The sequence below is a fragment of the Mya arenaria genome, chromosome 16, assembly GCF_026914265.1.
Source record: "Mya arenaria isolate MELC-2E11 chromosome 16, ASM2691426v1".
Lineage (NCBI taxonomy): Eukaryota > Metazoa > Mollusca > Bivalvia > Myida > Myidae > Mya > Mya arenaria.
Window position 1 is genome coordinate 39,674,503 of NC_069137.1, and position 12,415 is coordinate 39,686,917.

At 37.2% G+C, this 12,415-nt stretch overlaps 1 long non-coding RNA gene across 1 annotated transcript; it reads right to left on the reverse strand.

The window, feature by feature from the left end:
* Window positions 1-251: 251 nt before the first annotated feature.
* Window positions 252-6,513, reverse strand: LOC128221313 (uncharacterized). The gene is made up of 3 exons (XR_008258959.1): window positions 6,356-6,513; window positions 3,929-4,059; window positions 252-553 (listed from the first exon to the last, which is right to left on the reverse strand). It is a non-coding gene; the product is annotated as an uncharacterized LOC128221313 (long non-coding RNA).
* Between the last annotated feature and the right edge of the window lie 5,902 nt (window positions 6,514-12,415).

Sequence of the window (12,415 nt, forward strand, 5' to 3'; positions counted from 1 at the left end):
TTTGACCTCTAACCTTGACCTTTGTTGTACAGACTGCTATGTGCATACTACTCCACCTCATTAAGTTGAACCTTCAGAGCAAGTTTTTTGAAAATTCTATAAGTTTGCATGCTCAAGATACAACCCAAGTTCGGTCAAAGTCTGGACGGACCGTCAAAGAGTACACACACACTGACGCAAACACACGGTACCGCCATTGTGACATCTATGTCGAGCTCATCGCAAACGGGCTCAACAAAAAACCAAGGATATTTGTATTGTAGACAATTTATTTCTATAAATACAACACTTCATCAGCATTATATCAATAAAAAAATCATTACAAGTTTCACATATATTTAACAATGTTTTTCTCCAATTATCACTTCACCTTATTTAATTTTTATGCATGAAACTTTATTTCAAAAGTACTACAGCCCTAATTCAATGTTTATTCTAAATTTATTTATTTTGTATTCCACTGAAAAGCACTCTGATGAAACTGTTTATTTGTTAAAATCCCTTCTGATTTTATGGAGAACTGCTGTGGGGCTTCATACATAGCATAGCGAACCTGAAAAAAAAGAAACATAAAATAAATGCCTTATTAATTTAGACACACAATGCATCAATAGCATTTTGAAACTTCTCAAATCATTAACAAGCACATTCGGAACTCCTCGGCCATTATTTTCAAAAACAACCTCGGATGTATGCCGGTACATCAGTTGAAGTAGTCCGTAAAGTTTTGAATAATATCATTAATTAAATGTAGTGTTTAAGAGTTGTATTCATTGCTCTTAGTTTTAATTGATTGCCAGTGAAGTTTATTATTGCAAACATAATAAAGATTCCCAAGGGTTAAGTCATAAAGTTAAACTACTAAATAAGATTACTGCGTGATCTATTTGCAGCGGACTTAAACGTACCACTTTTGAGTAATATGTAAACCGTCCAAATACATCCTAGGTTGTTTTTGAAAATAATGGCCGAGGAGCTCCGAATATAACTAGCATTCAACCATGCGATGGATCAAAGTCTTCCAAATTTTTTTTTTCACTTGCAATAAAGTGATTTTTTTCGTGCAATTTACTGGCTGTTTCCCCTTACCAAAACGATTTTTTCCCCAAAATTTTATACCCCATAATTTTAACTCAATTTGATAAATGCAGATTACGTTAATGAATAAAACAGAAAAGAATTTCTTGAAATGTAAAAATCTTGACAAGACACACACTTTCACGGCATAATGATTACATAAAAAGAGTCATTGCCTTTATACTACATGTAGCTATTTTGGCCTGATTTTGTATATTTCCCAGAGTCAACCTTTTTCCCCAATTTGTGAGGCACTAATATATACAGTACAAAGTGAACAATGTCAAATTATTGGACAGCTTTGTTATCAAAAAGCGGCCAGCATCTGATGGGTCTTTCCGTACCCCCCAAATAGAATAAGCCATCAACAAGTTCTAGTAGTCGAGTCACTCAAGTTTGATACTTTTTAATATTCATAATATGTCTTAGATGTAAATTTCTACTTTAATTAGACAATATTATAAGGGAATATAGCAAATAATAAAATTGCAAGTTCATTTTTCCTTTTGCGACTAGCCTCAAAAAGCAAAAAATTTGCAAGCGCTCCTCAAAGTTAAATTCGAACCCTGAGCTATAGCATAAAAAAGTATTTTGGTTTTAGTGGGATTCGAACCCACAAAGGTTGTCAAGAAACAAGAGCTGTCACAGAGACAGCGCGCTCGACTATTCCGCCGCTTTTCAGTGTAATGATTGAAAAGTTTTGGCGAAACATGCATGGATCAGTTAGATTAGATTTCAATGCAATACATGGTGTGCGGAGATATTAACATAAATGTGCAAAATTTTAACCAGAATTTTTAAGTGTAATAATAAAGGGCCATTATTTGCAAAACACAGTTACCTAACTTGATTATTTAATTAGGTTGGGTGGTTGAATACCATTGTATAAAGTCTCAATGCAATACATCAAGCAGTTGCCGAGATATTATCCTATGTGTGCTAACATGCAAGACCTTAAAACAAAATTTCTAAGTCGCATAATAAAGGGGCAAAAATTATATAATATGAAAGATAGAGTTATCTTACTTGATTAAATAAGAAGGTTAAATGGTTGGGAGCCTGTGTGTAAAGTTTCAATGCAATACATGATGTATTTGCTGAAGCATTGACTTAAAATAGGTTACATGCAAAACCTTAACCAGAATTTCTATGTTGAATAAAAATGGGGCCATTATTTGAATTTAATGCAAACAAGAGTTATCTTACTTGGTTATGTAAGTAGATTGGATGGTTGAGTACCATTTTATAAAGTCTCAATGCAATTCATCCAGTAGTTGCTGAGATATTAACCTATGTGTGCTTACATGCAAAACCTTAACCAGAATTTCTGAGTCGAATAATAAAGGGCAATTATTTGCATTAAATACAAACTAGAGTTATCTAACTTGGTAAATTAAGTAGGTTGGATGTTTGAGTACCATTGTATCAAGTCTCAATGCAATACCACAAGCAGTTGCTGAGATATTAACCTATGTGTGGTTGCATGCAAAACCTTAACCAGAATTTCTTAGTAAAATAATAAAGGCCTATTATTTGCATTAAATGCAAACTAGAGTTACCTAACTTGGTTAATTAAGTAAGTTGGATGGTTGAGTATCATTGTATCAAGTCTCAATGCAATACCTCAAGTAGTTGCTGAGATATTAACCTATGTGTGCTTGCACACAAAACCTTAACCAGAATTTCTAAGTCAAATAGTAAAGGCCTATTATTTGCATTAAATGCAAACTAGAGTTATCTAACTTGGTTAATTGAGTAGGTTGGATGGCTGAGTACCATTGTATCAAGTCTCAATGCAATACCTCAAGTAGTTGCTGAGATATTAACCTTGGGTGAGTAGTATAGCTCTCGTTATTCTTCGAATAGTCGAGCTCAAAATTAGAAAACAGCCGGCTAGTCCACACTGCCACCAGGACTTTAATATAATTGGTGGATATGTTGACCTGTTATGGATACATTGATAACATCACGCGATAATGTCGATCAACCAATCACGCAACGCCACAGCCTTAATTAATTTTCAATCGCGTTATAAAAGCTAATGAAAATTGTGGTCTTCAAAGACGACATTTGAGCAAATATCATCATTTGCTGAAGGGTTACAGCTTTTGGTATTTTTGTTTTAATCCTAATGATTTGCCTCGGACAAAATATACCTCTTTTAGCCTTAGCAACTGTCTCCATAAGAAATCATTGAATATATACCATATATTCATGAGAAATCATTGAATATATACCATATATTTACCTCTATTCAGCCCCAGCAACCGTCTCCATGAGAAATCATTGAATATATATACCATATATTTACCTCTATTCAGCCCCAGCAACCTTCTTCATGAGAAATCATTGAATATATATATCATATATTTACCTCTATTCAGCCCCAGCAACCTTCTTCATGAGAAATCATTGAATATATATACCATATATTTACCTCTATTCAGCCCCAGCAACCGTCTCCATGAGAAATCATTGAATATATACCGTATATTTACCTCTATTCAGCCCCAGCAACCGTCTCCATGAGAAATCATTGAATATATACCGTATATTTACCTCTATTCAGCCCCAGCAACCGTCTCCATGAGAAATCATTGAATATATACCGTATATTTACCTCTATTCAGCCCCAGCAACCGTCTCCATGAGAAATCATTGAATATATACCATATATTTACCTCTATTCAGCCCCAGCAACCGTCTCCATGAGAAATCATTGAATATATACCGTATATTTACTTCTTTTCCGCATAAGCAACCATCTCCATAAGAAATCATTGAATATATACCATATAGTTACCTCAATTCAGTCTCTACACAAAAATTCATTGGATTTAACTATACTTACATCTATGAGGAGTCAGCAGCCCTTTGCATCTTGACTTTACACAGATAGAATGGGGCGGACAATCCTGTTGAACAGAAGATGCCAAACTTGATCGCAAATGAGGTTGGGTGGCGCACCTCAAATATTTGGTTCTGAAAGTATATATGACAATGTTCACTTAAAGCATCATGTTCACCTTTATACTTTTTATGTTACCTTTATACCTTCATCATTAGATCTAAAATCAAAAGGCCTTGATTATGAACAGTTTAAAGTCCATGATTTAGTGTGTTTTTTAAATTACAAGAATCATTTTAATTTCATTAATTGCATAAAAATAACAAACTATTAATAGATTTTAGATACTACAAATCAGCAAGTTTTATCATAAAAAAAAACTCAATCGGAAGAAGAGTTACAATGCAGTGGGGGTTTTTAAATTATTTTCACCACCTGTTCCTTCCTAATTGGGATTTTTTTTACTCTGAGAAAAATACAAAATCATGCTAAAATAGCAAATATAATAGCAAATATACATGTTTTTTCCTTTATTTGCATACATTTTGCTGTATAGGAGCTAGTCTTGTCAAGATTTTGTTTATTTTGTAAAAAAATCATTGTGTTTTTTTTTTCATTCACAGGATCTGTGTTTAATTAATTGGGAAAATATCATGAATTTTGGGGGAAAATGAACACTTTTAAATAAAGATTTGCCACTTAATTGAGCCTTAACTCAGACATGAGACTGTTTGTAAGTCATGGCCACGAGCCCAAGTTTACAAACAATTTGGGCCTAGACTCAGAGTGACAGTCTGACACACAATTCTTTTAAGCAAATTGTTCAAATGACTCAAATTACTTATTTAACATTTTTGCTTCATACTAAGACTATGTAAATGATGTATTAGTACAATCATAAAATGATAGCAATTTTAGTCATCTAAATATATGCTATGCTAGAACTATTTTACTAAGTCTCTTGAGTCTAAATCCAACACAGAGATTGGTGTAGATAATGTTCAGCATAGGTTTTTTGAAATGTTTTTTTCATGGGAGACTGGGCTCTCAATAATTCGGGACTAAATCGTCCAAAGAAGAAATGTTACTAAGCAGACCAGTATTCTTATGTTTTGACAATATTTTAATAAAGGGTACATTCTAACAGACTCAAAACCAACTGAAGGGTACATTCTAACAGACTCAAAACCAACTGGAATTCTCCATTTTGTCCATAGGCAAGTTCTTTTTGAGAACCTTGAGGATGACTTATATAACCAAAGATAATCAAATAACAGCCTGACTGAATGAAATTTTCCTTCCCCATCCTGTTTGTACCTAACTAAGATTCACCCCCTGCAAATTTGTTTTTGTGTATGATTGTTTCAAATGATTAAACGTTTTTCATCATTTAATATGCTTTTTATGAGAAAATTGTGACTTAGCACAAAAGGAGACTCCAGAGAAGTACACTTATACTACCCCCAAATAAACACAATTTAATTTTGAAATAAAGATACCCTTCTAAAAAAACATGTACACAACATTAATTTTAGTTTAAGCCTTGAAATGAAGATAAAAGCAAAAATTGGGTATGAAAACAAAAAAAAACTATATAGGAATACCCCCAAACTTCCCACCTGGGTGGAACATACACACCCATTCACATTCGCAGATACATGGCTCTTGTAGCTTGCCCTTTTCAAATCCTGGCTTTGGTACTAAGGTGATGTTAATGGCCGAATTCGAATTGTAACCAAGCCCCCCACCTCCCAGGTCCGGGGATAGCCAGAATGGGCCGTGTTTTTACCTTTCAGGTGGCCCACAGTGACGGGTGAATACGGTGGTTTTGTCTTCGTGCAATATACAGCGGGAATGGGCCTTACCTAGGGTCCCTTGGGTGCGGGGGCATTTGGGGGGGATTTTACCATAAGTTCGTCCCCACAGGACGGAGATTTTACCCAGGGTTGGCTGGACAGAAAGTCAAAGTTCCCACTATTCATCAGACCTGGGGGGGGCCGTGGTTACAATTGACTGGTGCATAAAATCTTCCCGGATTTATATGATTTGGAAAAACGACCTCTGTGAAGGCCAAAAATATGGAATTCTAATATTATACGTAAAACTATCACCCATGCCAATGATGACTATGTGTTAAAAGTATTTTGTTTGTTTGGATTATTTTGGAGGATGCACTGTTGTTTCTCTTTCCAGAATTAATTTTAAGTTTACTTTCAGTATTTATAATTGTCAGATACAAGTTTCACGTAAAAATTAGTATCATAGTCAATCGATTATAATCTAAAATAACATCTGCAGTTTCACAGCGCCGACGTGATTATTTTACCTGTGATGAAAATTGCGTTACTTAACCTGTCAGCTCGCGAAAATGTATGAATCTATGACAACAAACATGAACATTCTTTATTTTTGAGATCTTTATGTACATACATGTACTGGAATGAGCTCATCCATTGGATTTGCGTCTCCAGCACCACCGCGCCATCTTGCACGGAAAGCCCTGGCCTCCCTTAATTTAGCGAAAAACCCTCTAGATGCTGACATTTTGTTTTCTATCCAAGGTCGTTTTTCACTTCCGGTAATCGTGGTTACATACTACCATATCTTTCCAGCGCGTTTACCGACTGTCGGCAAAAAATAGGACGGAAAGGATGGACAGACTTGAAACGCAGAATAAATAAACTAAAAGCAAATAGAAATTACAAATAAAATCGTTTACTGATATAAGATTACAGATGAAAATAAGTTGTATTTATAGATGAAAAAATATATCTATAAATCTAACAATGAAATGATGAATGAAATGAAAATATTTATAATTGTCTGAGCTAACCCTGTGGTTTAATCGCCCAGGCTAAACAAGTGAGCTCTCGGGCTAATACAACTATTCAGGAGTGCATGTCCATATTTTTATTTAAAAAAGCAGCTACTCTGATAGCATGCACCAATGTTGACAGGTTACAGTATACCTTGTTTCCAGTTTTCTATAACAATCACGAAATTTCTGTAATACACATGTGTGCTATAACAATAAAGCACCTTATGTTGTTAACAATCACATTGGTAGCAACAATCAGTTAGAAAGTCATACATCCTACTGTACGTTTATCTATAATTTTGTTTATATTAAAGATCAATGTTATTTAAGAAATCTACTTTTTCATATAACACTAGAAGAAAATGTGATATTTTCTTTTGATTTCATGAAAAACTGGGATGCAACTCAGAAATGAAAACCATTATTAAACCCTTCATCAGATCCTGTATTTAAACAGGAAAATGATGCCCCAAACATATTTAAAATATGACGTCGTCTAACCATGCGTGACATCTGTATTTGAAAGAAAGCAAAACTCGTTTAAAGTATTATCTTTATGTTATGGTTCTTTCTGAAGGTCATCTCAGTATTTACTTTACTTATAAATGGAGTTAAATTGATCACCTAGTTATTTTGTCGTTACTGCACAACTAAAATTCTTGTAGCGTTAATGTAGGATATATCACTGTTTCGTCAGTTTGTTGCATTCTGCTCGGTTGATATTCGCAAAGCGCTGGATAACTTACCAATGTGGCGGATCCGCGTTCTACTGGTAACACACTTGTCTATCAATCGTGGGGTCGTAGGTTTGGTTTCCCGTCGCATCACTGATGAAAATTAATCGTCTTCCAAGAGGGACGTTAAATGGGGCCCGTGTGGCAGTGCTTTACACTGGTGCACGTTGAAGAACCAGGGTGGCTCTAACCAGGGTTACATTCTGTCTGTGCACTATGCTCCTAATTTTAAAATGACTTAAAATCTTAACAGAGCATTCGCAGAGTGCAAGTATAAATAAGCTTACACACCAACATTACTAACCAATTTCCTAAATACAATTGATATCATTGACGATTCGTGACTGATCCTATAGGTATTTATTACTAGATTTAGGCCCTGATCCTATAGGTACTTATTACTAGATTTAGGCCCTGATCCTACATGTATTTATTACTAGATTTAGGACCTGATCCTATAGGTACTTAATACTAGATTTAGGACCTGATCCTATAGGTACTTATTACTAGATTTAGGACCTGATCCTATAGGAATTTATTACTAGATTTAGGCACTGATCCTATATGTACTTATAACTAGATTTAGGCCCTGATCCTATAGGTAATTATTACTAGATTTAGGCCCTGATCCTATATGTACTTATTACTAGATTTAGGCCCTGATCCTATAGGTACTTATTACTAGATTTAGGCCCTGATCCTATAGGTACTTATTACTAGATATAGGCCCTGATCCTATAGGTACTTATTACTAGATTTAGGCCCTGATCCTATAGGTACTTATTACTAGATTTAGGCCCTGATCCTATAGGTACTTATTACTAGATTTAGGCCCTGATCCTATAGGTACTTATTACTAGATTTAGGCCCTGATCCTATAGGTACTTATTACTAGATTTAGGCCCTGATCCTATATGTACTTTTAACTAGATTTAGGACCTGATCCTATAGGTACTTATTACTAGATTTAGGACCTGATCCTATAGGTAATTATTACTAGATTTAGGACCTGATACTATAGGTACTTATTACTAGATTTAGGACCTGATCCTATAGGTACTTATTACTAGATATAGGACCTGATCCTATAGGTACTTATTACTAGATTTAGGCCCTGATCCTATAGGTACTTATTACTAGATATAGGCCCTGATCCTATAGGTACTTATTACTAGATTTAGGCCCTGATCCTATAGGTACTTATTACTAGATTTAGGCCCTGATCCTATAGGTACTTATTACTAGATATAGGCCCTGATCCTATAGGTACTTAATACTAGATTTAGGACCTGATCCTATAGGTATTTATTACTAGATTTAGGACCTGATCCTATAGGAATTTATTACTAGATTTAGGCACTGATCCTATATGTACTTATAACTAGATTTAGGCCCTGATCCTATAGGTACTTATTACTAGATTTAGGCCCTGATCCTATATGTACTTATAACTAGATTTAGGCCCTGATCCTATAGGTACTTATAGCTAGATTTAGGCCCTGATCCTATAGGTATTTATTACTAGATTTAGGCCCTGTTCCTATAGGTACTTATTACTAGATTTAGGCCCTGATCCAATAGGTACTTATTACTAGATATAGGCCCTGATCCTATAGGTTCTTATTACTAGATATAGGCCCTGATCCTATAGGTAATTATTACTAGATTTAGGACCTGATCCTATAGGTACTTATTACTAGATATAGGACCTGATCCTATAGGTACTTATTACTAGATATAGGCCCTGATCCTATAGGTACTTATTACTAGATTTAGGCCCTGATCCTATAGGTACTTATTACTAGATTTAGGCCCTGATCCTATAGGTACTTATTACTAGATTTAGGCCCTGATCCGATAGGTACTTATTACTAGATTTAGGCCCTGATCCTATAGGTATTTATTACTAGATATATGTCAAGGGTCAGAAATGACCGATTTATGCCTTATGGAAAACAATTATTAAAACCCTGTTACGTGCAAGAGCTAGCTTAAACCATGTTCCCATGTACATATATGATTTCCCTTTACAACATATGACGGCCTCACAAGATGGTTAGAGTGGTCAAGTCGTGTAGATATCTCTCATCAAGTAGTGTGTGTTTTTTCCCCACGAGGGTTACACTATTATAGCCACACAAGAGGGTGAGCTTGGTCAAGTGTTGTAGGTGTCTCTCACCCAGGAGTGTGTATTCGACCCCCTCGAGGGTCACTTAATCATGAACACGCAAGAGAGCGAGAGTGGTCAAGTGGTTTAGGTGTCTCTCACCCAGGAGTGTGTATTCGACCCCCTCGAGGGTCACTTAATCATAAACACGCAAGAGAGTAAGAGTGGTCAAGTGGTTTAGGTATCTCTCTTTCAGGAGTGTATATTCGATCCCCTCGAAGGTTACTTCATCATGGACACGCAAGAGAGCGAGAGTGGTCAAGTTTTGAAGGTGTCTCTCACCCAGGAGTGTGTGTTCGAGCCCCACGAGGGACACTTTATCGTGGACACGCAAGTGTGATCAAGTGTTGTAGGTGTCTCTCACCCAGGAGTGCATGTTCGAGCCCCACGAGGGACACTTTATCGTGGACACGCAAGTGTGATCAAGTGTTGTAGGTGTCTCTCACCCAGGAGTGCATGTTCGAGCCCCACGAGGGACACTTTATCGTGGACACGCAAGTGTGATCAAGTGTTGTAGGTGTCTCTCCCCCAGGAGTGCATGTTCGAGCCCCACGAGGGACACTTTATCGTGGACACGCAAGTGTGATCAAGTGTTGTAGGTGTCTCTCACCCAGGAGTGCATGTTCGAGCCCCACGAGGGACACTTTATCGTGGACACGCAAGTGTGATAAAGTGTTGTAGGTGTCTCTCACCCAGGGGTGTGTGTTCGAGCCCCACGAGGGACACTTTATCGTGGACACGCAAGTGTGATAAAGTGTTGTAGGTGTCTCTCACCCAGGAGTGCATGTTCGAGCCCCACGAGGGACACTTTATCGTGGACACGCAAGTGTGATAAAGTGTTGTAGGTGTCTCTCACCCAGGAGTGCATGTTCGAGCCCCACGAGGGACACTTTATCGTGGACACGCAAGTGTGATCAAGTGTTGTAGGTGTCTCTCACCCAGGAGTGCATGTTCGAGCCCCACGAGGGACACTTTATCGTGGACACGCAAGTGTGATCAAGTGTTGTAGGTGTCTCTCACCCAGGAGTGCATGTTCGAGCCCCACGAGGGACACTTTATCGTGGACACGCAAGTGTGATCAAGTGTTGTAGGTGTCTCTCACCCAGGAGTGCATGTTCGAGCCCCACGAGGGACACTTTATCGTGGACACGCAAGTGTGATCAAGTGTTGTAGGTGTCTCTCACCCAGGAGTGCATGTTCGAGCCCCACGAGGGACACTTTATCGTGGACACGCAAGTGTGATAAAGTGTTGTAGGTGTCTCTCACCCAGGAGTGCATGTTCGAGCCCCACGAGGGACACTTAAGCATGGACACGGGAAAGAGTGAGAGTGGTCAAGTGTTGTAGAAGTCTCTCAACCAGGGTTGTGGTTTTGATCCGCATCATTGGTACCTGTAAAGGCTTTATCAGAGTAGTCTAGTGATAAAGCTGTTTCGAACCTAGAGACAGTTTTATTGATCCCCACCTGTGATACTTTATTCCGAATACAATGATAATTCAGGGACAAGCCCAGGAGACGAAAATTGAAACGTAAACGGTGTATAGAGGCACAATGTAGAGGCCGAATCAACACTTAATGAGTCACACACACACACACACACGCACGTACGCACGTACGCACGCACGCACGCACGCACGCACGTACGCATGCACGCACGCATCCACGCACATACACACACGCACGCAAACACGCGCACACGCGCACGAACGCACGCAAGCACCCACGCGCACACACGCACGCACGCACGCACTCACGCACACACGCACACACGCACGCACACGCACACACACACACACACACACACACACACAATATCATAGTAAATATATATCAAATGAACTTTTTGTTTACACAATTTGCAGATAAAACATTATATGAATTACGTGATTCAATGAAACGAATGGTTTTGACTAGAGTTGGAAATCGGTTGCAATTTTACTATCGATGACCGGTTCCACTCAAGTAACCGATTATCGATAGTACAATCGGTTCTTAAAATCCTAGTTGTAGTTTTATTCATGTACAATATTAAACTCTTAATCATTATATGCATATACTTATGTCTATGATTGAAGTTATTAAGTGTTGTTGTATAAAAAATAGTTCATTTACTTGCTCATTGTGGCTTTCATCAGCCATTTTGTTAAAGATAACATCTGAACATTTACTCTTTTTTTTGATAATCGATTATAACCAAATACTATCGATTGTCGCCGATTTCAGGCCCAACCAATCGATTTTCGATTATAATCGATCATCGGAACATCACTAGTTTTGACACTGTTTGTAAAATTGGTTAATTTTTGAAAAAAAAATAATTGCAAAAATTCAAGGTCATATGCATTCCATTACGAAAACTAATTCCCCAGATCAATAAAATAATTAAATTTATGCATAAATCTCAAACTGCTAACAAATGCTAACTGGTATTTTTGCCGCCCATACCTCCTAATACCTCATGCACAAATATTCCATATGGGTTATACGATATGTTCACACTTTCTGATTGATAGGGTTGTAAGCCAGATTTGCGTTCAATACTATTTGACAATATTATGCTTGTTAACATGCCATTTTCAAAATCGTTTTGAAAAATTGAACAGCAGTTTGGGATCGCATCTCGGTTGCTTGCAAATATTGTCTCTGCAGGGTATGAATTGTCTCAGGAAAGATATTCCAATAAAGGTTTGAGGTGATATGAGATACACAACCGTCCTAAAATCGATGTTTTTTTTCAACAAAAATGAAATATTTATAGCGTTCTTTGCATTG